General features: G+C 46.3%; 5 non-coding genes across 5 annotated transcripts; all 5 read left to right on the top strand.

The window, feature by feature from the left end:
- Window positions 1–254: 254 nt before the first annotated feature.
- TRNAL-AAG (transfer RNA leucine (anticodon AAG)) lies at window positions 255–336 on the top strand. Its single transcript has one exon. It is a non-coding gene; the product is annotated as a tRNA-Leu (tRNA).
- Window positions 337–1,600: 1,264 nt separating this feature from the next.
- Window positions 1,601–1,682, top strand: TRNAL-UAG (transfer RNA leucine (anticodon UAG)). The gene has a single exon. It is a non-coding gene; the product is annotated as a tRNA-Leu (tRNA).
- A 2,362-nt stretch (window positions 1,683–4,044) lies between these two features.
- Window positions 4,045–4,126, top strand: TRNAL-UAG (transfer RNA leucine (anticodon UAG)). The gene has a single exon. It is a non-coding gene; the product is annotated as a tRNA-Leu (tRNA).
- Window positions 4,127–7,737: 3,611 nt separating this feature from the next.
- TRNAL-AAG (transfer RNA leucine (anticodon AAG)) lies at window positions 7,738–7,819 on the top strand. The gene has a single exon. It is a non-coding gene; the product is annotated as a tRNA-Leu (tRNA).
- An 11,343-nt stretch (window positions 7,820–19,162) lies between these two features.
- On the top strand, window positions 19,163–19,244 carry TRNAL-AAG (transfer RNA leucine (anticodon AAG)). The gene has a single exon. It is a non-coding gene; the product is annotated as a tRNA-Leu (tRNA).
- The last annotated feature ends 5,150 nt before the right edge of the window (window positions 19,245–24,394 follow it).

The raw sequence follows: 24,394 nt of genomic DNA, 5'->3' as shown, positions 1-24,394 counted from the left end.
TACATTATCAAGCTCTAAGCCCAGTCAGCTTCTGCTGCAGGAAGAGCTTGGTTGGCCCAGTATAGCAAAATCAGTGTTATTTCTTCAAAGTCCCCTCACCCATTCAATCTTGCATTACTCAGGGCCAGCTTTGTCCTTCCTGCTGGTGAAAGGGTCCACTTCATGATGAATAGTGAAGTGAGGGAGTTGAAACTACAACTCTTCCTTTGGTGAGTAAACCCCCTTGGAGAGTGGTACACGCTCCACTGTCACTTGGTAGCGTGGCCGAGCGGTCTAAGGCGCTGGATTAAGGCTCCAGTCTCTTCGGAGGCGTGGGTTCAAATCCCACCGCTGCCATGTTTTCTTAACGTAGACAAGTGTGCTTAGAAATACTTGTTTGTTCATTAGCTCTTTGTTAGTAACTACTTGTCAGCTTGCTTTCTGTCAGCCTGGGAAACAAGCAGTAGCAAGACTCTTATCTTGCAAAGTGTTGCAGAAAGATACTTTTAAGTCTGCTTGAAGTTATTCTACATTATCAAGCTCTAACCCCAGTCAGCTTCTGCTGCAGGAAGAGCTTGGTTGGCTCAGTATAGCAAAATCAGTCCCCTCACCCATTCAATCTTGCATTACTCAGGGCCAGCTTTGTCCTTCCTGCTGGTGAAAGGGTCCACTTCATGATGAATAGTTAAGTGAAGGGAGTTGAAACTACAACTCTTCCTTTGGTGAGTAAACCCCCTTGGAGAGTGGTACACCCTGTGCCGTCACTCGGTAGCGTGGCCGAGCGGTCTAAGGCGCTGGATTTAGGCTCCAGTCTCTCTGGAGGCGTCGCTTCAAGTCCCACCACTGCCATGTTTTCTTAACGTAGACAAGTGTGCTTAGAAATACTTGTTTGTTCATTAGCTCTTTGTTAGTAACTACTTGTCAGCTTGCTTTCTGTCAGCCTGGGAAACAAGCAGTAGCAAGACTCTTATCTTGCAAAGTGTTGCAGAAAGATACTTTTAAGCCTACTTGAAGTTATTCTACATTATCAAGCTCTAACCCCAGTCAGCTTCTGCTGCAGGAAGAGCTTGGTTGGCCCAGGCGTGGGTTCAAATCCCACCGCTGCCATGCGTGCGCCAAACTTTCAATTGGTAGCCTGGCAGAGCGGTCTAAGGCGCTGGATTTAGGCTCCAGTCTCTCTGGAGGCATGGGTCCAAATCCCACTGCTGCCATGTTTTCTTAACGTAGACAAGTGTGCTTAGAAATACTTGTTTGTTCATTAGCTGTTTGTTAATAACTACTTGTCACCTTGCATTCTGTCAGCCTGGGAAACAAGCAGTAGCAAGTCTCTTATCTTGCAAAGTGTTGCAGAAAGATACTTTTAAGCCTACTTGAAGTTATTCTACATTAACAAGCTCTAACCCCAGTCAGCTTCTGCTGCAGGAAGAGCTTGGTTGGCCCAGTATAGCAAAATCAGTCCCCTCACCCATTCAGTCTTGCATTACTCAGGGCCAGCTTTGCCCTTCCTGCTGGTGAAAGGGTCCACTTCATGATGAATAGTGAAGTGAAGGGAGTTGAAACTACAACTCTTCCTTTGGTGAGTAAACCCCCTTGGAGAGTGGTACACCGTCCACCGTCACTCGATAGCGTGGCCGAGCGGTCTAAGGCGCTGGATTTAGGCTCCAGTCTCTCTGGAGGCGTGGGTTCAAATCCCACCGCTGCCATGTTTTCTTAACGTAGACAAGTGTGCTTAGAAATACTTGTTTGTTCATTAGCTCTTTGTTAGTAACTACTTGTCAACTTGCATTCTGTCAGCCTGGGAAACAAGCCGTAGCAAGTCTCTTGTGTTGCAGAAACATACTTTTAAGCCTACTTGAAGTTATTCTACATTATCAAGCTCTAAGCCCAGTCAGATTTTGCTGCAGGAAGAGCTTGGTTGGCCCAGGCGTGGGTTCAAATCCCACCACTGCCATGCGTGCGCTACACTTTTAATTGGTAGCCTGGCCGAGCGGTCTAAGGTGCTGGATTTAGACTCCAGTCACTTCGGAGGCGTGGGTTCAAATCCCACCGCGGCCATGTTTTCTTAACGTAGACAAGTGTGCTTAGAAATACTTGTTTGTTCATTAGCTCTTTGTTAGTAACTACTTGTCAGCTTGCTTTCTGTCAGCCTGGGAAACAAGCAGTAGCAAGACTCTTATCTTGCAAAGTGTTGCAGAAAGATACTTTTAAGCCTACTTGAAGTTATTCTACATTATCAAGCTCTAACCCCAGTCAGCTTCTGCTGCAGGAAGAGCTTGGTTGGCTCAGTATAGCAAAATCAGTCCCCTCACCCATTCAATCTTGCATTACTCAGGGCCAGCTTTGTCCTTCCTGCTGGTGAAAGGGTCCACTTCATGATGAATAGTTAAGTGAAGGGAGTTGAAACTACAACTCTTCCTTTGGTGAGTAAACCCCCTTGGAGAGTGGTACACCATCCACCGTCACTCGGTAGCGTGGCCGAGCGGTCTAAGGCGCTGGATTTAGGCTCCAGTCTCTCTGGAGGCGTGGGTTCAAATACCACCGCTGCCATGTTTTCTTAACGTAGACAAGTGTGCTTAGAAATACTTGTTTGTTCATTAGCTCTTTGTTAATAACTACTTGTCACCTTGCATTCTGTCAGCCTGGGAAACAAGCAGTAGCAAGTCTCTTACCTTGCAAAGTGTTGCAGAAAGATACTTTTAAGCCTACCTGAAGTTATTCTACATTATCAAGCTCTAACCCCAGTCAGCTTCTGCTGCAGGAAGAGCTTGGTTGGCCCAGGCGTGGGTTCAAATCCCACTGCTGCCATGTTTTCTTAACGTAGACAAGTGTGCTTAGAAATACTTGTTTGTTCATTAGCTGTTTGTTAATAACTACTTGTCACCTTGCATTCTGTCAGCCTGGGAAACAAGCAGTAGCAAGTCTCTTATCTTGCAAAGTGTTGCAGAAAGATACTTTTAAGCCTACTTGAAGTTATTCTACATTAACAAGCTCTAACCCCAGTCAGCTTCTGCTGCAGGAAGAGCTTGGTTGGCCCAGTATAGCAAAATCAGTCCCCTCACCCATTCAATCTTGCATTACTCAGGGACAGCTTTGTCCTTCCTGCTGGTGAAAGGGTCCACTTCATGATGAATAGTGAAGTGAAGGGAGTTGAAACTACAACTCTTCCTTTGGTGAGTAAACCCCCTTGGAGAGTGGTACACCTACCGCAGTCATTCGGTAGCTTGGCCGAGCGGTCTAAGGCGCTGGGTTTAGGCTCCAGTCTCTCTGGAGGCGTGGGTTCAAATCCCACCACTGCCATCTTTTCTTAACGTACACAAGTGTGCTTAGAAATACTTGTTTGTTCATTAGCTCTTTGTTAATAACTACTTGTCACCTTGCATTCTGTCAGCCTGGGAAACAAGCAGTAGCAAGTCTCTTATCTTGCAAAGTGTTGCAGAAAGATACTTTTAAGCCTACTTGAAGTTATTCTACATTATCAAGCTCTAACCCCAGTCAGCTTGTGCTGCAGGAAGAGCTTGGTTGGCCCAGGCGTGGGTTCAAATCCCACCACTGCCATGCACTAAACTTTTAATTGGTAGCCTGGCCGAGCGGTCTAAGGCGCTGGATTTAGGCTCCAGTTTCTCTGGAGGCGTGGGTTCGAATCCCACCGCTGCCATGTTTTCTTAACGTAGACAAGTGTGCTTAGAAATACTTGTTTGTTCATTAGCTCTTTGTTAGTAACTACTTGTCAACTTGCATTCTGTCAGCCTGGGAAACAAGCAGTAGCAAGTCTCTTATCTTGCAAAGTGTTGCAGAAAGATACTTTTAAGCCTACTTGAAGTTATTCTACATTATCAAGCTCTAACCCCAGTCAGCTTCTGCTGCAGGAAGAGCTTGGTTGGCCCAGTATAGCAAAATCAGTCCCCTCACCCATTCAGTCTTGCATTACTCAGGGCCAGCTTTGCCCTTCCTGCTGGTGAAAGGGTCCACTTCATGATGAATAGTGAAGTGAAGGGAGTTGAAACTACAACTCTTCCTTTGGTGAGTAAACCCCCTTGGAGAGTGGTACACCGTCCACCGTCACTCGATAGCGTGGCCGAGCGGTCTAAGGCGCTGGATTTAGGCTCCAGTCTCTCTGGAGGCGTGGGTTCAAATCCCACCGCTGCCATGTTTTCTTAACGTAGACAAGTGTGCTTAGAAATACTTGTTTGTTCATTAGCTCTTTGTTAGTAACTACTTGTCAACTTGCATTCTGTCAGCCTGGGAAACAAGCCGTAGCAAGTCTCTTATCTTGCAAAGTGTTGCAGAAAGATACTTTTAAGCCTACTTGAAGTTATTCTACATTATCAAGCTCTAACCCCAGTCAGCTTCTGCTGCAGGAAGAGCTTGGTTGGCCCAGTATAGCAAAATCAGTCCCCTCACCCATTCAGTCTTGCATTACTCAGGGCCAGCTTTGCCCTTCCTGCTGGTGAAAGGGTCCACTTCATGATGAATAGTTAAGTGAAGGGAGTTGAAACTACAACTCTTCCTTTGGTGAGTAAACCCCCTTGGAGAGTGGTACACCATCCACCGTCACTCGGTAGCGTGGCCGAGCGGTCTAAGGCGCTGGATTTAGGCTCCAGTCTCTCTGGAGGCGTGGGTTCAAATACCACCGCTGCCATGTTTTCTTAACGTAGACAAGTGTGCTTAGAAATACTTGTTTGTTCATTAGCTCTTTGTTAATAACTACTTGTCACCTTGCATTCTGTCAGCCTGGGAAACAAGCAGTAGCAAGTCTCTTACCTTGCAAAGTGTTGCAGAAAGATACTTTTAAGCCTACCTGAAGTTATTCTACATTATCAAGCTCTAACCCCAGTCAGCTTCTGCTGCAGGAAGAGCTTGGTTGGCCCAGGCGTGGGTTCAAATCCCACCACTGCCATGCATGCTCAAAATTTTTAATTGGTAGCCTGGCTGAGCGGTCTAAGGCGCTGGATTTAGGCTCCAGTTTCTCTGGAGGCGTGGGTTCGAATCCCACTGCTGCCATGTTTTCTTAACGTAGACAAGTGTGCTTAGAAATACTTGTTTGTTCATTAGCTCTTTGTTAGTAACTACTTGTCAACTTGCATTCTGTCAGCCTGGGAAACAAGCAGTAGCAAGTCTCTTATCTTGCAAAGTGTTGCAGAAAGATACTTTTAAGCCTACTTGAAGTTATTCTACATTAACAAGCTCTAACCCCAGTCAGCTTCTGCTGCAGGAAGAGCTTGGTTGGCCCAGTATAGCAAAATCAGTCCCCTCACCCATTCAATCTTGCATTACTCAGGGACAGCTTTGTCCTTCCTGCTGGTGAAAGGGTCCACTTCATGATGAATAGTGAAGTGAAGGGAGTTGAAACTACAACTCTTCCTTTGGTGAGTAAACCCCCTTGGAGAGTGGTACACCTCCTGCAGTCACTCGGTAGCTTGGCCGAGCGGTCTAAGGCGCTGGGTTTAGGCTCCAGTCTCTCTGGAGGCGTGGGTTCGAAACCCACCCCTGCCATCTTTTCTTAACGTAGACAAGTGTGCTTAGAAATACTTGTTTGTTCATTAGCTCTTTGTTAATAACTACTTGTCACCTTGCATTCTGTCAGCCTGGGAAACAAGCAGTAGCAAGTCTCTTATCTTGCAAAGTGTTGCAGAAAGATACTTTTAAGCCTACTTGAAGTTATTCTACATTATCAAGCTCTAACCCCAGTCAGCTTGTGCTGCAGGAAGAGCTTGGTTGGCCCAGGCGTGGGTTCAAATCCCACCACTGCCATGCATGCACTAAACTTTTGATTGGTAGCCTGGCCGAGCGGTCTAAGGCGCTGGATTTAGGCTCCGGTTTCTCTGGAGGCGTGGGTTCGAATCCCACCGCTGCCATGTTTTCTTAACGTAGACAAGTGTGCTTAGAAATACTTGTTTGTTCATTAGCTCTTTGTTAGTAACTACTTGTCAACTTGCATTCTGTCAGCCTGGGAAACAAGCAGTAGCAAGTCTCTTGTGTTGCAGAAAGATACTTTTAAGCCTACTTGAAGTTATTCTACATTATCAAGCTCTAACCCCAGTCAGCTTCTGCTGCAGGAAGAGCTTGGTTGGCCCAGTATAGCAAAATCAGTCCCCTCACCCATTCAGTCTTGCATTACTCAGGGCCAGCTTTGCCCTTCCTGCTGGTGAAAGGGTCCACTTCATGATGAATAGTGAAGTGAAGGGAGTTGAAACTACAACTCTTCCTTTGGTGAGTAAACCCCCTTGGAGAGTGGTACACCGTCCACCGTCACTCGATAGCGTGGCCGAGCGGTCTAAGGCGCTGGATTTAGGCTCCAGTTTCTCTGGAGGCGTGGGTTCAAATCCCACCGCTGCCATGTTTTCTTAACGTAGACAAGTGTGCTTAGAAATACTTGTTTGTTCATTAGCTCTTTGTTTGTAACTACTTGTCAGCTTGCATTCTGTCAGCCTGGGAAACAAGCAGTAGCAAGTCTCTTATCTTGCAAAGTGTTGCAGAAAGATACTTTTAAGCCTACTTGAAGTTATTCTACATTATCAAGCTCTAACCCCAGTCAGCTTCTGCTGCAGGAAGAGCTTGGTTGGCCCAGTATAGCAAAATCAGTCCCCTCACCCATTCAATCTTGCATTACTCAGGGCCTGCTTTGTCCTTCCTGCTGGTGAAAGGGTCCACTTCATGATGAATAGTGAAGTGAAGGGAGTTGAAACTACAACTCTTCCTTTGGTGAGTAAACCCCCTTGGAGAGTGGTACACCCTCCGACATCACTCGGTAGCGTGGCCGAGCAGTCTAAGACACTGGATTTAGGCTCCAGTCTCTCTGGAGGCGTGTCTTCGAATCCCACCGCTGCCATGTTTTTTTAACGTAGACAAGTGTGCTTAGAAATACTTGTTTGTTCATTAGCTCTTTGTTAGTAACTACTTGTCAGCTTGCATTCTGTCAGCCTGGGAAAGAAGCAGTAGCAAGTCTCTTATCTTGCAAAGTGTTGCAGAAAGATACTTTTAAGCCTACTTGAAGTTATTCTACATTATCAAGCTCTAACCCCAGTCAGATTCTGCTGCAGGAAGAGCTTGGTTGGCCCAGTTTAATGTATAGCAAAATCTGTGTTATTTCTTCAAAGTCCCCTCACCCATTCAATCTTGCATTACTCAGGGCCAGCTTTGTCCTTCCTGCTGGTGAAAGGGTCCACTTCATGATGAATAGTGAAGTGAGGGAGTTGAAACTACAACGCTTCCTTTGGTGAGTAAACCCCCTTGGAGAGTGGTACCCCTTCCACTGTCACTTGGTAGCGCGGCCGAGCGGTCTAAGGCGATGGATTTAGGCTCCAGTCTCTATGGATGCGTGGGTTCAAACCCCACCGCTGCCATGTTTTCTTAACGTAAACAAGTATACTTAGAAATACTTGTTTGTTCATTAGCTCTTTGTTAGTAACTACTTGTCAGCTTGCATTCTGTCAGCCTGGGAAACAAGCAGTAGCAAGTCTCTTGTGTTGCAGAAAGATACTTTTAAGCCTACTTGAAGTTATACTACATTATCAAGCTCTAAGCCCAGTCAGCTTCTGCTGCAGGAAGAGCTTGGTTGGCCCAGTATAGCAAAATCAGTGTTATTTCTTCAAAGTCCCCTCACCCATTCAATCTTGCATTACTCAGGGCCAGCTTTGTCCTTCCTGCTGGTGAAAGGGTCCACTTCATGATGAATAGTGAAGTGAGGGAGTTGAAACTACAACTCTTCCTTTGGTGAGTAAACCCCCTTGGAGAGTGGTACACGCTCCACTGTCACTTGGTAGCGTGGCCGAGCGGTCTAAGGCGCTGGATTAAGGCTCCAGTCTCTTCGGAGGCGTGGGTTCAAATCCCACCGCTGCCATGTTTTCTTAACGTAGACAAGTGTGCTTAGAAATACTTGTTTGTTCATTAGCTCTTTGTTAGTAACTACTTGTCAGCTTGCTTTCTGTCAGCCTGGGAAACAAGCAGTAGCAAGACTCTTATCTTGCAAAGTGTTGCAGAAAGATACTTTTAAGTCTACTTGAAGTTATTCTACATTATCAAGCTCTAACCCCAGTCAGCTTCTGCTGCAGGAAGAGCTTGGTTTGCTCAGTATAGCAAAATCAGTCCCCTCACCCATTCAATCTTGCATTACTCAGGGCCAGCTTTGTCCTTCCTGCTGGTGAAAGGGTCCACTTCATGATGAATAGTTAAGTGAAGGGAGTTGAAACTACAACTCTTCCTTTGGTGAGTAAACCCCCTTGGAGAGTGGTACACCCTGTGCCGTCACTCGGTAGCGTGGCCGAGCGGTCTAAGGCGCTGGATTTAGGCTCCGGTCTCTCTGGAGGCGTCGCTTCAAGTCCCACCACTGCCATGTTTTCTTAACGTAGACAAGTGTGCTTAGAAATACTTGTTTGTTCATTAGCTCTTTGTTAGTAACTACTTGTCAGCTTGCTTTCTGTCAGCCTGGGAAACAAGCAGTAGCAAGACTCTTATCTTGCAAAGTGTTGCAGAAAGATACTTTTAAGCCTACTTGAAGTTATTCTACATTATCAAGCTCTAACCCCAGTCAGCTTCTGCTGCAGGAAGAGCTTGGTTGGCCCAGGCGTGGGTTCAAATCCCACCACTGCCATGCGTGTGCCAAACTTTCAATTGGTAGCCTGGCAGAGCGGTCTAAGGTGCTGGATTTAGGCTCCAGTCTCTCTGGAGGCATGGGTTCAAATCCCACTGCTGCCATGTTTTCTTAACGTAGACAAGTGTGCTTAGAAATACTTGTTTGTTCATTAGCTGTTTGTTAATAACTACTTGTCACCTTGCATTCTGTCAGCCTGGGAAACAAGCAGTAGCAAGTCTCTTATCTTGCAAAGTGTTGCAGAAAGATACTTTTAAGCCTACTTGAAGTTATTCTACATTAACAAGCTCTAACCCCAGTCAGCTTCTGCTGCAGGAAGAGCTTGGTTGGCCCAGTATAGCAAAATCAGTCCCCTCACCCATTCAATCTTGCATTACTCAGGGACAGCTTTGTCCTTCCTGCTGGTGAAAGGGTCCACTTCATGATGAATAGTGAAGTGAAGGGAGTTGAAACTACAACTCTTCCTTTGGTGAGTAAACCCCCTTGGAGAGTGGTACACTCGGTAGCGTGGCCGAGCGGTCTAAGGCGCTGGATTTAGGCTCCGGTCTCTCTGGAGGCGTCGCTTCAAGTCCCACCACTGCCATGTTTTCTTAACGTAGACAAGTGTGCTTAGAAATACTTGTTTGTTCATTAGCTCTTTGTTAGTAACTACTTGTCAGCTTGCTTTCTGTCAGCCTGGGAAACAAGCAGTAGCAAGACTCTTATCTTGCAAAGTGTTGCAGAAAGATACTTTTAAGCCTACTTGAAGTTATTCTACATTATCAAGCTCTAACCCCAGTCAGCTTCTGCTGCAGGAAGAGCTTGGTTGGCCCAGGCGTGGGTTCAAATCCCACCACTGCCATGCGTGCGCCAAACTTTCAATTGGTAGCCTGGCAGAGCGGTCTAAGGCGCTGGATTTAGGCTCCAGTCTCTCTGGAGGCATGGGTTCAAATCCCACTGCTGCCATGTTTTCTTAACGTAGACAAGTGTGCTTAGAAATACTTGTTTGTTCATTAGCTGTTTGTTAATAACTACTTGTCACCTTGCATTCTGTCAGCCTGGGAAACAAGCAGTAGCAAGTCTCTTATCTTGCAAAGTGTTGCAGAAAGATACTTTTAAGCCTACTTGAAGTTATTCTACATTAACAAGCTCTAACCCCAGTCAGCTTCTGCTGCAGGAAGAGCTTGGTTGGCCCAGTATAGCAAAATCAGTCCCCTCACCCATTCAATCTTGCATTACTCAGGGACAGCTTTGTCCTTCCTGCTGGTGAAAGGGTCCACTTCATGATGAATAGTGAAGTGAAGGGAGTTGAAACTACAACTCTTCCTTTGGTGAGTAAACCCCCTTGGAGAGTGGTACACCTCCCGCAGTCACTCGGTAGCTTGGCCGAGCAGTCTAAGGCGCTGGGTTTAGGCTCCAGTCTCTCTGGAGGCGTGGGTTCAAATCCCACCACTGCCATCTTTTCTTAACGTAGACAAGTGTGCTTAGAAATACTTGTTTGTTCATTAGCTCTTTGTTAATAACTACTTGTCACCTTGCATTCTGTCAGCCTGGGAAACAAGCAGTAGCAAGTCTCTTATCTTGCAAAGTGTTGCAGAAAGATACTTTTAAGCCTACTTGAAGTTATTCTACATTATCAAGCTCTAACCCCAGTCAGCTTGTGCTGCAGGAAGAGCTTGGTTGGCCCAGGCGTGGGTTCAAATCCCACCACTGCCATGCATGCGCTAAACCTTTAATTGGTAGCCTGGCCGAGCGGTCTAAGGCGCTGGATTTAGGCTCCAGTTTCTCTGGAGGCGTGGGTTCGAATCCCACCGCTGCCATGTTTTCTTAACGTAGACAAGTGTGCTTAGAAATACTTGTTTGTTCATTAGCTCTTTGTTAGTAACTACTTGTCAACTTGCATTCTGTCAGCCTGGGAAACAAGCAGTAGCAAGTCTCTTATCTTGCAAAGTGTTGCAGAAAGATACTTTTAAGCCTACTTGAAGTTATTCTACATTATCAAGCTCTAACCCCAGTCAGCTTCTGCTGCAGGAAGAGCTTGGTTGGCCCAGTATAGCAAAATCAGTCCCCTCACCCATTCAGTCTTGCATTACTCAGGGCCAGCTTTGCCCTTCCTGCTGGTGAAAGGGTCCACTTCATGATGAATAGTGAAGTGAAGGGAGTTGAAACTACAACTCTTCCTTTGGTGAGTAAACCCCCTTGGAGAGTGGTACACCGTCCACCGTCACTCGATAGCGTGGCCGAGCGGTCTAAGGCGCTGGATTTAGGCTCCAGTCTCTCTGGAGGCGTAGGTTCAAATCCCACCGCTGCCATGTTTTCTTAACGTAGACAAGTGTGCTTAGAAATACTTGTTTGTTCATTAGCTCTTTGTTAGTAACTACTTGTCAACTTGCATTCTGTCAGCCTGGGAAACAAGCCGTAGCAAGTCTCTTGTGTTGCAGAAAGATACTTTTAAGCCTACTTGAAGTTATTCTACATTATCAAGCTCTAAGCCCAGTCAGCTTTTGCTGCAGGAAGAGCTTGGTTGGCCCAGGCGTGGGTTCAATTCCCACCACTGCCATGCGTGCGCTACACTTTTAATTGGTAGCCTGGCCGAGCGGTCTAAGGTGCTGGATTTAGGCTCCAGTCACTTCGGAGGCGTGGGTTCAAATCCCACTGCTGCCATGTTTTCTTAACGTAGACAAGTGTGCTTAGAAATACTTGTTTGTTCATTAGCTGTTTGTTAATAACTACTTGTCACCTTGCATTCTGTCAGCCTGGGAAACAAGCAGTAGCAAGTCTCTTATCTTGCAAAGTGTTGCAGAAAGATACTTTTAAGCCTACTTGAAGTTATTCTACATTAACAAGCTCTAACCCCAGTCAGCTTCTGCTGCAGGAAGAGCTTGGTTGGCCCAGTATAGCAAAATCAGTCCCCTCACCCATTCAATCTTGCATTACTCAGGGACAGCTTTGTCCTTCCTGCTGGTGAAAGGGTCCACTTCATGATGAATAGTGAAGTGAAGGGAGTTGAAACTACAACTCTTCCTTTGGTGAGTAAACCCCCTTGGAGAGTGGTACACCTCCAGCAGTCACTCGGTAGCTTGGCAGAGCGGTCTAAGGCGCTGGATTTAGGCTCCAGTCTCTCTGGAGGCATGGGTTCAAATCCCACTGCTGCCATGTTTTCTTAACGTAGACAAGTGTGCTTAGAAATACTTGTTTGTTCATTAGCTGTTTGTTAATAACTACTTGTCACCTTGCATTCTGTCAGCCTGGGAAACAAGCAGTAGCAAGTCTCTTATCTTGCAAAGTGTTGCAGAAAGATACTTTTAAGCCTACTTGAAGTTATTCTACATTAACAAGCTCTAACCCCAGTCAGCTTCTGCTGCAGGAAGAGCTTGGTTGGCCCAGTATAGCAAAATCAGTCCCCTCACCCATTCAATCTTGCATTACTCAGGGACAGCTTTGTCCTTCCTGCTGGTGAAAGGGTCCACTTCATGATGAATAGTGAAGTGAAAGGAGTTGAAACTACAACTCTTCCTTTGGTGAGTAAACCCCCTTGGAGAGTGGTACACCCTGTGCCGTCACTCGGTAGCGTGGCCGAGCGGTCTAAGGCGCTGGATTTAGGCTCCGGTCTCTCTGGAGGCGTCGCTTCAAGTCCCACCACTGCCATGTTTTCTTAACGTAGACAAGTGTGCTTAGAAATACTTGTTTGTTCATTAGCTCTTTGTTAGTAACTACTTGTCAGCTTGCTTTCTGTCAGCCTGGGAAACAAGCAGTAGCAAGACTCTTATCTTGCAAAGTGTTGCAGAAAGATACTTTTAAGCCTACTTGAAGTTATTCTACATTATCAAGCTCTAACCCCAGTCAGCTTCTGCTGCAGGAAGAGCTTGGTTGGCCCAGGCGTGGGTTCAAATCCCACCACTGCCATGCGTGCGCCAAACTTTCAATTGGTAGCCTGGCAGAGCGGTCTAAGGCGCTGGATTTAGGCTCCAGTCTCTCTGGAGGCATGGGTTCAAATCCCACTGCTGCCATGTTTTCTTAACGTAGACAAGTGTGCTTAGAAATACTTGTTTGTTCATTAGCTGTTTGTTAATAACTACTTGTCACCTTGCATTCTGTCAGCCTGGGAAACAAGCAGTAGCAAGTCTCTTATCTTGCAAAGTGTTGCAGAAAGATACTTTTAAGCCTACTTGAAGTTATTCTACATTAACAAGCTCTAACCCCAGTCAGCTTCTGCTGCAGGAAGAGCTTGGTTGGCCCAGTATAGCAAAATCAGTCCCCTCACCCATTCAATCTTGCATTACTCAGGGACAGCTTTGTCCTTCCTGCTGGTGAAAGGGTCCACTTCATGATGAATAGTGAAGTGAAGGGAGTTGAAACTACAACTCTTCCTTTGGTGAGTAAACCCCCTTGGAGAGTGGTACACCTCCCGCAGTCACTCGGTAGCTTGGCCGAGCAGTCTAAGGCGCTGGGTTTAGGCTCCAGTCTCTCTGGAGGCGTGGGTTCAAATCCCACCACTGCCATCTTTTCTTAACGTAGACAAGTGTGCTTAGAAATACTTGTTTGTTCATTAGCTCTTTGTTAATAACTACTTGTCACCTTGCATTCTGTCAGCCTGGGAAACAAGCAGTAGCAAGTCTCTTATCTTGCAAAGTGTTGCAGAAAGATACTTTTAAGCCTACTTGAAGTTATTCTACATTATCAAGCTCTAACCCCAGTCAGCTTGTGCTGCAGGAAGAGCTTGGTTGGCCCAGGCGTGGGTTCAAATCCCACCACTGCCATGCATGCGCTAAACCTTTAATTGGTAGCCTGGCCGAGCGGTCTAAGGCGCTGGATTTAGGCTCCAGTTTCTCTGGAGGCGTGGGTTCGAATCCCACCGCTGCCATGTTTTCTTAACGTAGACAAGTGTGCTTAGAAATACTTGTTTGTTCATTAGCTCTTTGTTAGTAACTACTTGTCAACTTGCATTCTGTCAGCCTGGGAAACAAGCAGTAGCAAGTCTCTTATCTTGCAAAGTGTTGCAGAAAGATACTTTTAAGCCTACTTGAAGTTATTCTACATTATCAAGCTCTAACCCCAGTCAGCTTCTGCTGCAGGAAGAGCTTGGTTGGCCCAGTATAGCAAAATCAGTCCCCTCACCCATTCAGTCTTGCATTACTCAGGGCCAGCTTTGCCCTTCCTGCTGGTGAAAGGGTCCACTTCATGATGAATAGTGAAGTGAAGGGAGTTGAAACTACAACTCTTCCTTTGGTGAGTAAACCCCCTTGGAGAGTGGTACACCGTCCACCGTCACTCGATAGCGTGGCCGAGCGGTCTAAGGCGCTGGATTTAGGCTCCAGTCTCTCTGGAGGCGTAGGTTCAAATCCCACCGCTGCCATGTTTTCTTAACGTAGACAAGTGTGCTTAGAAATACTTGTTTGTTCATTAGCTCTTTGTTAGTAACTACTTGTCAACTTGCATTCTGTCAGCCTGGGAAACAAGCCGTAGCAAGTCTCTTGTGTTGCAGAAAGATACTTTTAAGCCTACTTGAAGTTATTCTACATTATCAAGCTCTAAGCCCAGTCAGCTTTTGCTGCAGGAAGAGCTTGGTTGGCCCAGGCGTGGGTTCAATTCCCACCACTGCCATGCGTGCGCTACACTTTTAATTGGTAGCCTGGCCGAGCGGTCTAAGGTGCTGGATTTAGGCTCCAGTCACTTCGGAGGCGTGGGTTCAAATCCCACTGCTGCCATGTTTTCTTAACGTAGACAAGTGTGCTTAGAAATACTTGTTTGTTCATTAGCTGTTTGTTAATAACTACTTGTCACCTTGCATTCTGTCAGCCTGGGAAACAAGCAGTAGCAAGTCTCTTATCTTGCAAAGTGTTGCAGAAAGATACTTTTAAGCCTACTTGAAGTTATTCTACATTAACAAGCTCTAACCCCAGTCAGCTTCTGCTGCAGGAAGAGCTTGGTTGGCCCAGTATAGCAAAATCAGTCCCCTCACCCATTCAATCTTGCATTACTCAGGGACAGCTTTGTCCTTCCTGCTGGTGAAAGGGTCCACTTCATGATGAATAGTGAAGTGAAGGGAGTTGAAACTACAACTCTTCCTTTGGTGAGTAAACCCCCTTGGAGAGTGGTACACCTCCAGCAGTCACTCGGTAGCTTGGCCGAGCGGTCTAAGGCGCTGGGTTTAGGCTCCAGTCTCTCTGGAGGCGTGGGTTCGAATCCCACCACTGCCATGTTTTCTTAACGTAGACAAGTGTGCTTAGAAATACTTGTTTGTTCATTAGCTCTTTGTTAGTAACTACTTGTCAACTTGCATTCTGTCAGCCTGGGAAACAAGCCGTAGCAAGTCTCTTGTGTTGCAGAAAGATACTTTTAAGCCTACTTGAAGTTATTCTACATTATCAAGCTCTAAGCCCAGTCAGCTTTTGCTGCAGGAAGAGCTTGGTTGGCCCAGGCGTGGGTTCAAATCCCACCACTGCCATGCGTGCGCTACACTTTTAATTGGTAGCCTGGCCGAGCGGTCTAAGGTGCTGGATTTAGGCTCCAGTCACTTCGGAGGCGTGGGTTCAAATCCCACTGCTGCCATGTTTTCTTAACGTAGACAAGTGTGCTTAGAAATACTTGTTTGTTCATTAGCTGTTTGTTAATAACTACTTGTCACCTTGCATTCTGTCAGCCTGGGAAACAAGCAGTAGCAAGTCTCTTATCTTGCAAAGTGTTGCAGAAAGATACTTTTAAGCCTACTTGAAGTTATTCTACATTAACAAGCTCTAACCCCAGTCAGCTTCTGCTGCAGGAAGAGCTTGGTTGGCCCAGTATAGCAAAATCAGTCCCCTCACCCATTCAATCTTGCATTACTCAGGGACAGCTTTGTCCTTCCTGCTGGTGAAAGGGTCCACTTCATGATGAATAGTGAAGTGAAGGGAGTTGAAACTACAACTCTTCCTTTGGTGAGTAAACCCCCTTGGAGAGTGGTACACCTCCTGCAGTCACTCGGTAGCTTGGCCGAGCGGTCTAAGGCGCTGGGTTTAGGCTCCAGTCTCTCTGGAGGCGTGGGTTCGAATCCCACCACTGCCATCTTTTCTTAACGTAGACAAGTGTGCTTAGAAATACTTGTTTGTTCATTAGCTCTTTGTTAATAACTACTTGTCACCTTGCATTCTGTCAGCCTGGGAAACAAGCAGTAGCAAGTCTCTTATCTTGCAAAGTGTTGCAGAAAGATACTTTTAAGCCTACTTGAAGTTATTCTACATTATCAAGCTCTAACCCCAGTCAGCTTGTGCTGCAGGAAGAGCTTGGTTGGCCCAGGCGTGGGTTCAAATCCCACCACTGCCATGGGAAACAAGCAGTAGCAAGTCTCTTATCTTGCAAAGTGTTGCAGAAAGATACTTTTAAGCCTACTTGAAGTTATTCTACATTATCAAGCTCTAACCCCAGTCAGCTTCTGCTGCAGGAAGAGCTTGGTTGGCCCAGTATAGCAAAATCAGTCCCCTCACCCATTCAGTCTTGCATTACTCAGGGCCAGCTTTGCCCTTCCTGCTGGTGAAAGGGTCCACTTCATGATGAATAGTGAAGTGAAGGGAGTTGAAACTACAACTCTTCCTTTGGTGAGTAAACCCCCTTGGAGAGTGGTACACCCTGTGCCGTCACTCGGTAGCGTGGCCGAGCGGTCTAAGGCGCTGGATTTAGGCTCCAGTCTCTCTGGAGGCGTCGCTTCAAGTCCCACCACTGCCATGTTTTCTTAACGTAGACAAGTGTGCTTAGAAATACTTGTTTGTTCATTAGCTCTTTGTTAGTAACTACTTGTCAGCTTGCTTTCTGTCAGCCTGGGAAACAAGCAGTAGCAAGACTCTTATCTTGCAAAGTGTTGCAGAAAGATACTTTTAAGCCTACTTGAAGTTATTCTACATTATCAAGCTCTAACCCCAGTCAGCTTCTGCTGCAGGAAGAGCTTGGTTGGCCCAGTATAGCAAAATCAGTCCCCTCACCCATTCAATCTTGCATTACTCAGGGCCTGCTTTGTCCTTCCTGCTGGTGAAAGGGTCCACTTCATGATGAATAGTGAAGTGAAGGGAGTTGAAACTACAACTCTTCCTTTGGTGAGTAAACCCCCTTGGAGAGTGGTACACCGTCCACCGTCACTCGATAGCGTGGCCGAGCGGTCTAAGGCGCTGGATTTAGGCTCCAGTTTCTCTGGAGGCGTGGGTTCAAATCCCACCGCTGCCATGTTTTCTTAACGTAGACAAGTGTGCTTAGAAATACTTGTTTGTTCATTAGCTCTTTGTTTGTAACTACTTGTCAGCTTGCATTCTGTCAGCCTGGGAAACAAGCAGTAGCAAGTCTCTTATCTTGCAAAGTGTTGCAGAAAGATACTTTTAAGCCTACTTGAAGTTATTCTACATTATCAAGCTCTAACCCCAGTCAGCTTCTGCTGCAGGAAGAGCTTGGTTGGCCCAGTATAGCAAAATCAGTCCCCTCACCCATTCAATCTTGCATTACTCAGGGCCTGCTTTGTCCTTCCTGCTGGTGAAAGGGTCCACTTCATGATGAATAGTGAAGTGAAGGGAGTTGAAACTACAACTCTTCCTTTGGTGAGTAAACCCCCTTGGAGAGTGGTACACCCTCCGACATCACTCGGTAGCGTGGCCGAGCAGTCTAAGACACTGGATTTAGGCTCCAGTCTCTCTGGAGGCGTGTCTTCGAATCCCACCGCTGCCATGTTTTCTTAACGTAGACAAGTGTGCTTAGAAATACTTGTTTGTTCATTAGCTCTTTGTTAGTAACTACTTGTCAGCTTGCATTCTGTCAGCCTGGGGAAGAAGCAGTAGCAAGTCTCTTATCTTGCAAAGTGTTGCAGAAAGATACTTTTAAGCCTACTTGAAGTTATTCTACATTATCAAGCTCTAACCCCAGTCAGATTCTGCTGCAGGAAGAGCTTGGTTGGCCCAGTTTAATGTATAGCAAAATCTGTGTTATTTCTTCAAAGTCCCCTCACCCATTCAATCTTGCATTACTCAGGGCCAGCTTTGTCCTTCCTGCTGGTGAAAGGGTCCACTTCATGATGAATAGTGAAGTGAGGGAGTTGAAACTACAACGCTTCCTTTGGTGAGTAAACCCCCTTGGAGAGTGGTACCCCTTCCACTGTCACTTGGTAGCGTGGCCGAGCGGTCTAAGGCGATGGATTTAGGCTCCAGTCTCTATGGATGCGTGGGTTCAAACCCCACCGCTGCCATGTTTTCTTAACGTAAACAAGTATGCTTAGAAATACTTGTTTGTTCATTAGCTCTTTGTTAATAACTACTTGTCAGGTTGCATTCTGTCAGCCTGGGAAACAAGCAGTAGCAAGTCTCTTATCTTGCAAAGTGTTGCAGAAAGATACTTTTAAGCCTACTTGAAGTTATTCTACATTATCAAGCTCTAACCCCAGTCAGCTTCTGCTGCAGGAAGAGCTTGGTTGGCCCAGTATAGCAAAATCAGTGTTATTTCTTCAAAGTCCCCTCACCCATTCAATCTTGCATTACTCAGGGCCAGCTTTGTCCTTCCTGCTGGTGAAAGGGTCCACTTCATGATGAATAGTGAAGTGAAGGGAGTTGAAACTACAACTCTTCCTTTGGTGAGTAAACCCCCTTGGAGAGTGGTACACCTCCCGCAGTCACTCGGTAGCTTGGCCGAGCGGTCTAAGGCGCTGGGTTTAGGCTCCAGTCTCTCTGGAGGCGTGGGTTCAAATCCCACCGCTGCCAACTTTTCTTAACGTAGACAAGTGTGCTTAGAAATACTTGTTTGTTCATTAGCACTTTGTTAATAACTACTTGTCACCTTGCATTCTGTCAGCCTGGGAAACAAGCAGTAACAAGTCTCTTATCTTGCAAAGTGTTGCAGAAAGATACTTTTAAGCCTACTTGAAGTTATTCTACATTATCAAGCTCTAACCCCAGTCAGCTTCTGCTGCAGGAAGAGCTTGGTTGGCCCAGTATAGCAAAATCAGTCCCCTCACCCATTCAATCTTGCATTACTCAGGGCCAGCTTTGTCCTTCCTGCTGGTGAAAGGGTCCACTTCATGATGAATAGTGAAGTGAAGGGAGTTGAAACTACAACTCTTCCTTTGGTGAGTAAACCCCCTTGGAGAGTGGTACTCCCTCCGCCGTCACTCGGTAGCGTGGCCAAGCAGTCTAAGGCGCTGGATTTAGGCTCCAACCTCTCTGGAGGCGTCGCTTCGAATCCCACCGCTGCCTTGTTTTCTTAACGTAGACAAGTGTGCTTAGAAATACTTGTTTGTTCATTAGCTCTTTGTTAGTAACTACTTGTCAGCTTGCATTCTGTCAGCCTGGGAAACAAGCAGTAGCAAGTCTCTTGTGTTGCAGAAAGATACTTTTAAGCCTACTTGAAGTTATTCTACATTATCAAGCTCTAAGCCCAGTCAGCTTCTGCTGCAGGAAGAGCTTGGTTGGCCCAGTATAGCAAAATCAGTGTTATTTCTTCAAAGTCCCCTCACCCATTCAATCTTGCATTACTCAGGGCCAGCTTTGTCCTTCCTGCTGGTGAAAGGGTCCACTTCATGATGAATAGTGAAGTGAGGGAGTTGAAACTACAACTCTTCCTTTGGTGAGTAAACCCCCTTGGAGAGTGGTACACGCTCCACTGTCACTTGGTAGCGTGGCCGAGCGGTCTAAGGCGCTGGATTAAGGCTCCAGTCTCTTCGGAGGCGTGGGTTCAAATCCCACCGCTGCCATGTTTTCTTAACGTAGACAAGTGTGCTTAGAAATACTTGTTTGTTCATTAGCTCTTTGTTAGTAACTACTTGTCAGCTTGCTTTCTGTCAGCCTGGGAAACAAGCAGTAGCAAGACTCTTATCTTGCAAAGTGTTGCAGAAAGATACTTTTAAGTCTACTTGAAGTTATTCTACATTATCAAGCTCTAACCCCAGTCAGCTTCTGCTGCAGGAAGAGCTTTGTTGGCCCAGTATAGCAAAATCAATGTTATTTCTTCAAAGTCCCCTCACCCATTCAATCTTCAATTACTCAGGGCCAGCTTTGTCCTTCCTGCTGGTGAAAGGGTCCACTTCATGATGAATAGTGAAGTGAAGGGAGTTGAAACTACAACTCTTCCTTTGGTGAGTAAACCCCCTTGGAGAGTGGTACACCATCCACCGTCACTCGGTAGCCTGGCAGAGCGGTCTAAGGCGCTGGATTTAGGCTCCAGTCTCTCTGGAGGCATGGGTTCAAATCCCACTGCTGCCATGTTTTCTTAACGTAGACAAGTGTGCTTAGAAATACTTGTTTGTTCATTAGCTGTTTGTTAATAACTACTTGTCACCTTGCATTCTGTCAGCCTGGGAAACAAGCAGTAGCAAGTCTCTTATCTTGCAAAGTGTTGCAGAAAGATACTTTTAAGCCTACTTGAAGTTATTCTACATTAACAAGCTCTAACCCCAGTCAGCTTCTGCTGCAGGAAGAGCTTGGTTGGCCCAGTATAGCAAAATCAGTCCCCTCACCCATTCAATCTTGCATTACTCAGGGACAGCTTTGTCCTTCCTGCTGGTGAAAGGGTCCACTTCATGATGAATAGTGAAGTGAAGGGAGTTGAAACTACAACTCTTCCTTTGGTGAGTAAACCCCCTTGGAGAGTGGTACACCTCCCGCAGTCACTCGGTAGCTTGGCCGAGCAGTCTAAGGCGCTGGGTTTAGGCTCCAGTCTCTCTGGAGGCGTGGGTTCAAATCCCACCACTGCCATCTTTTCTTAACGTAGACAAGTGTGCTTAGAAATACTTGTTTGTTCATTAGCTCTTTGTTAATAACTACTTGTCACCTTGCATTCTGTCAGCCTGGGAAACAAGCAGTAGCAAGTCTCTTATCTTGCAAAGTGTTGCAGAAAGATACTTTTAAGCCTACTTGAAGTTATTCTACATTATCAAGCTCTAACCCCAGTCAGCTTGTGCTGCAGGAAGAGCTTGGTTGGCCCAGGCGTGGGTTCAAATCCCACCACTGCCATGCATGCGCTAAACCTTTAATTGGTAGCCTGGCCGAGCGGTCTAAGGCGCTGGATTTAGGCTCCAGTTTCTCTGGAGGCGTGGGTTCGAATCCCACCGCTGCCATGTTTTCTTAACGTAGACAAGTGTGCTTAGAAATACTTGTTTGTTCATTAGCTCTTTGTTAGTAACTACTTGTCAACTTGCATTCTGTCAGCCTGGGAAACAAGCAGTAGCAAGTCTCTTATCTTGCAAAGTGTTGCAGAAAGATACTTTTAAGCCTACTTGAAGTTATTCTACATTATCAAGCTCTAACCCCAGTCAGCTTCTGCTGCAGGAAGAGCTTGGTTGGCCCAGTATAGCAAAATCAGTCCCCTCACCCATTCAGTCTTGCATTACTCAGGGCCAGCTTTGCCCTTCCTGCTGGTGAAAGGGTCCACTTCATGATGAATAGTGAAGTGAAGGGAGTTGAAACTACAACTCTTCCTTTGGTGAGTAAACCCCCTTGGAGAGTGGTACACCGTCCACCGTCACTCGATAGCGTGGCCGAGCGGTCTAAGGCGCTGGATTTAGGCTCCAGTCTCTCTGGAGGCGTAGGTTCAAATCCCACCGCTGCCATGTTTTCTTAACGTAGACAAGTGTGCTTAGAAATACTTGTTTGTTCATTAGCTCTTTGTTAGTAACTACTTGTCAACTTGCATTCTGTCAGCCTGGGAAACAAGCCGTAGCAAGTCTCTTGTGTTGCAGAAAGATACTTTTAAGCCTACTTGAAGTTATTCTACATTATCAAGCTCTAAGCCCAGTCAGCTTTTGCTGCAGGAAGAGCTTGGTTGGCCCAGGCGTGGGTTCAAATCCCACCACTGCCATGCGTGCGCTACACTTTTAATTGGTAGCCTGGCCGAGCGGTCTAAGGTGCTGGATTTAGGCTCCAGTCACTTCGGAGGCGTGGGTTCAAATCCCACTGCTGCCATGTTTTCTTAACGTAGACAAGTGTGCTTAGAAATACTTGTTTGTTCATTAGCTGTTTGTTAATAACTACTTGTCACCTTGCATTCTGTCAGCCTGGGAAACAAGCAGTAGCAAGTCTCTTATCTTGCAAAGTGTTGCAGAAAGATACTTTTAAGCCTACTTGAAGTTATTCTACATTAACAAGCTCTAACCCCAGTCAGCTTCTGCTGCAGGAAGAGCTTGGTTGGCCCAGTATAGCAAAATCAGTCCCCTCACCCATTCAATCTTGCATTACTCAGGGCCAGCTTTGTCCTTCCTGCTGGTGAAAGGGTCCACTTCATGATGAATAGTGAAGTGAAGGGAGTTGAAACTACAACTCTTCCTTTGGTGAGTAAACCCCCTTGGAGAGTGGTACACCACCCGCCGTCACTCGGTAGCTTGGCCGAGTGGTCTAAGGCGCTGGGTTTAGGCTCCAGTCTCTCTGGAGGCGTGGGTTCGAATCCCACCACTGCCTTCTTTTCTTAACGTAGACAAGTGTGCTTAGAAATACTTGTTTGTTCATTAGCTCTTTGTTAATAACTACTTGTCACCTTGCATTCTGTCAGCCTGGGAAACAAGCAGTAGCAAGTCTCTTATCTTGCAAAGTGTTGCAGAAAGATACTTTTAAGCCTACTTGAAGTTATTCTACATTATCAAGCTCTAACCCCAGTCAGCTTCTGCTGCAGGAAGAGCTTGGTTGGCCCAGTATAGCAAAATCAGTCCCCTCACCCATTCAATCTTGCATTACTCAGGGCCAGCTTTGTCCTTCCTGCTGGTGAAAGGGTCCACTTCATGATGAATAGTGAAGTGAAGGGAGTTGAAACTACAACTCTTCCTTTGGTGAGTAAACCCCCTTGGAGAGTGGTACACAGTCCACCGTCACTCGGTAGCGTGGCCGAGCATTCTAAGGCGCTGGATTTAGGCTCCAGTCTCTCTGGAGGCGTGGGTTCAAATCCCACCGCTGCCATGTTTTCTTAACGTAGACAAGTGTGCTTAGAAATACTTGTTTGTTCATTAGCTCTTTGTTTGTAACTACTTGTCAGCTTGCATTCTGTCAGCCTGGGAAACAAGCAGTAGCAAGTCTCTTATCTTGCAAAGTGTTGCAGAAAGATACTTTTAAGCCTACTTGAAGTTATTCTACATTATCAAGCTCTAACCCCAGTCAGCTTCTGCTGCAGGAAGAGCTTGGTTGGCCCAGGCGTGGGTTCAAATCCCACCACTGCCATGCGTGCTCCAAGCTTTCAATTGGTAGCCTGGCAGAGCGGTCTAAGGCGCTGGATTTAGGCTCCAGTCTCTCTGGAGGCATGGGTTCAAATCCCACTGCTGCCATGTTTTCTTAACGTAGACAAGTGTGCTTAGAAATACTTGTTTGTTCATTAGCTGTTTGTTAATAACTACTTGTCACCTTGCATTCTGTCAGCCTGGGAAACAAGCAGTAGCAAGTCTCTTATCTTGCAAAGTGTTGCAGAAAGATACTTTTAAGCCTACTTGAAGTTATTCTACATTAACAAGCTCTAACCCCAGTCAGCTTCTGCTGCAGGAAGAGCTTGGTTGGCCCAGTATAGCAAAATCAGTCCCCTCACCCATTCAATCTTGCATTACTCAGGGCCAGCTTTGTCCTTCCTGCTGGTGAAAGGGTCCACTTCATGATGAATAGTGAAGTGAAGGGAGTTGAAACTACAACTCTTCCTTTGGTGAGTAAACCCCCTTGGAGAGTGGTACACCTCCCGCCGTCACTCGGTAGCTTGGCCGAGCGGTCTAAGGCGCTGGGTTTAGGCTCCAGTCTCTCTGGAGGCGTGGGTTCGGATCCCACCACTGCCTTCTTTTCTTAACGTAGACAAGTGTGCTTAGAAATACTTGTTTGTTCATTAGCTCTTTGTTAGTAACTACTTGTCAACTTGCATTCTGTCAGCCTGGGAAACAAGCAGTAGCACGTCTCTTATCTTGCAAAGTGTTGCAGAAAGATACTTTTAAGCCTACTTGAAGTTATTCTACATTATCAAGCTCTAACCCCAGTCAGCTTCTGCTGCAGGAAGAGCTTGGTTGGCCCAGTATAGCAAAATCAGTCCCCTCACCCATTCAGTCTTGCATTACTCAGGGCCAGCTTTGCCCTTCCTGCTGGTGAAAGGGTCCACTTCATGATGAATAGTGAAGTGAAGGGAGTTGAAACTACAACTCTTCCTTTGGTGAGTAAACCCCCTTGGAGAGTGGTACACCGTCCACCGTCACTCGATAGCGTGGCCGAGCGGTCTAAGGCGCTGGATTTAGGCTCCAGTCTCTCTGGAGGCGTGGGTTCAAATCCCACATCTGCCATGTTTTCTTAACGTAGACAAGTGTGCTTAGAAATACTTGTTTGTTCATTAGCTCTTTGTTAGTAACTACTTGTCAACTTGCATTCTGTCAGCCTGGGAAACAAGCCGTAGCAAGTCTCTTGTGTTGCAGAAAGATACTTTTAAGCCTACTTGAAGTTCTTCTACATTATCAAGCTCTAAGCCCAGTCAGCTTTTGCTGCAGGAAGAGCTTGGTTGGCCCAGGCGTGGGTTCAAATCCCACCACTGCCATGCGTGCGCTAAACTTTTAATTGGTAGCCTGGCCGAGCGGTCTAAGGTGCTGGATTTAGGCTCCAGTCTCTTCGGAGGCGTGGGTTCAAATCCCACCGCTGCCATGTTTTCTTAACGTAGACAAGTGTGCTTAGAAATACTTGTTTGTTCATTAGCTCTTTGTTAGTAACTACTTGTCACCTTGCATTCTGTCAGCCTGGAAAACAAGCAGTAGCAAGTCTCTTATCTTGCAAAGTGTTGCAGAAAGATACTTTTAAGCCTACTTGAAGTTATTCTACATTATCAAGCTCTAACCCCAGTCAGCTTCTGCTGCAGGAAGAGCTTGGTTGGCCCAGTATAGCAAAATCAGTGTTATTTCTTCAAAGT

This window comes from Sceloporus occidentalis, unplaced genomic scaffold (genome assembly GCF_023333645.1).
Source record: "Sceloporus occidentalis isolate IW3139 unplaced genomic scaffold, rSceOcc1.0.p SCAF_28, whole genome shotgun sequence".
NCBI lineage: Eukaryota > Metazoa > Chordata > Lepidosauria > Squamata > Phrynosomatidae > Sceloporus > Sceloporus occidentalis.
The sequence above is the reverse complement of the archived record's forward strand: the minus strand, read 5'-3'. Positions and strand labels throughout refer to the sequence as shown.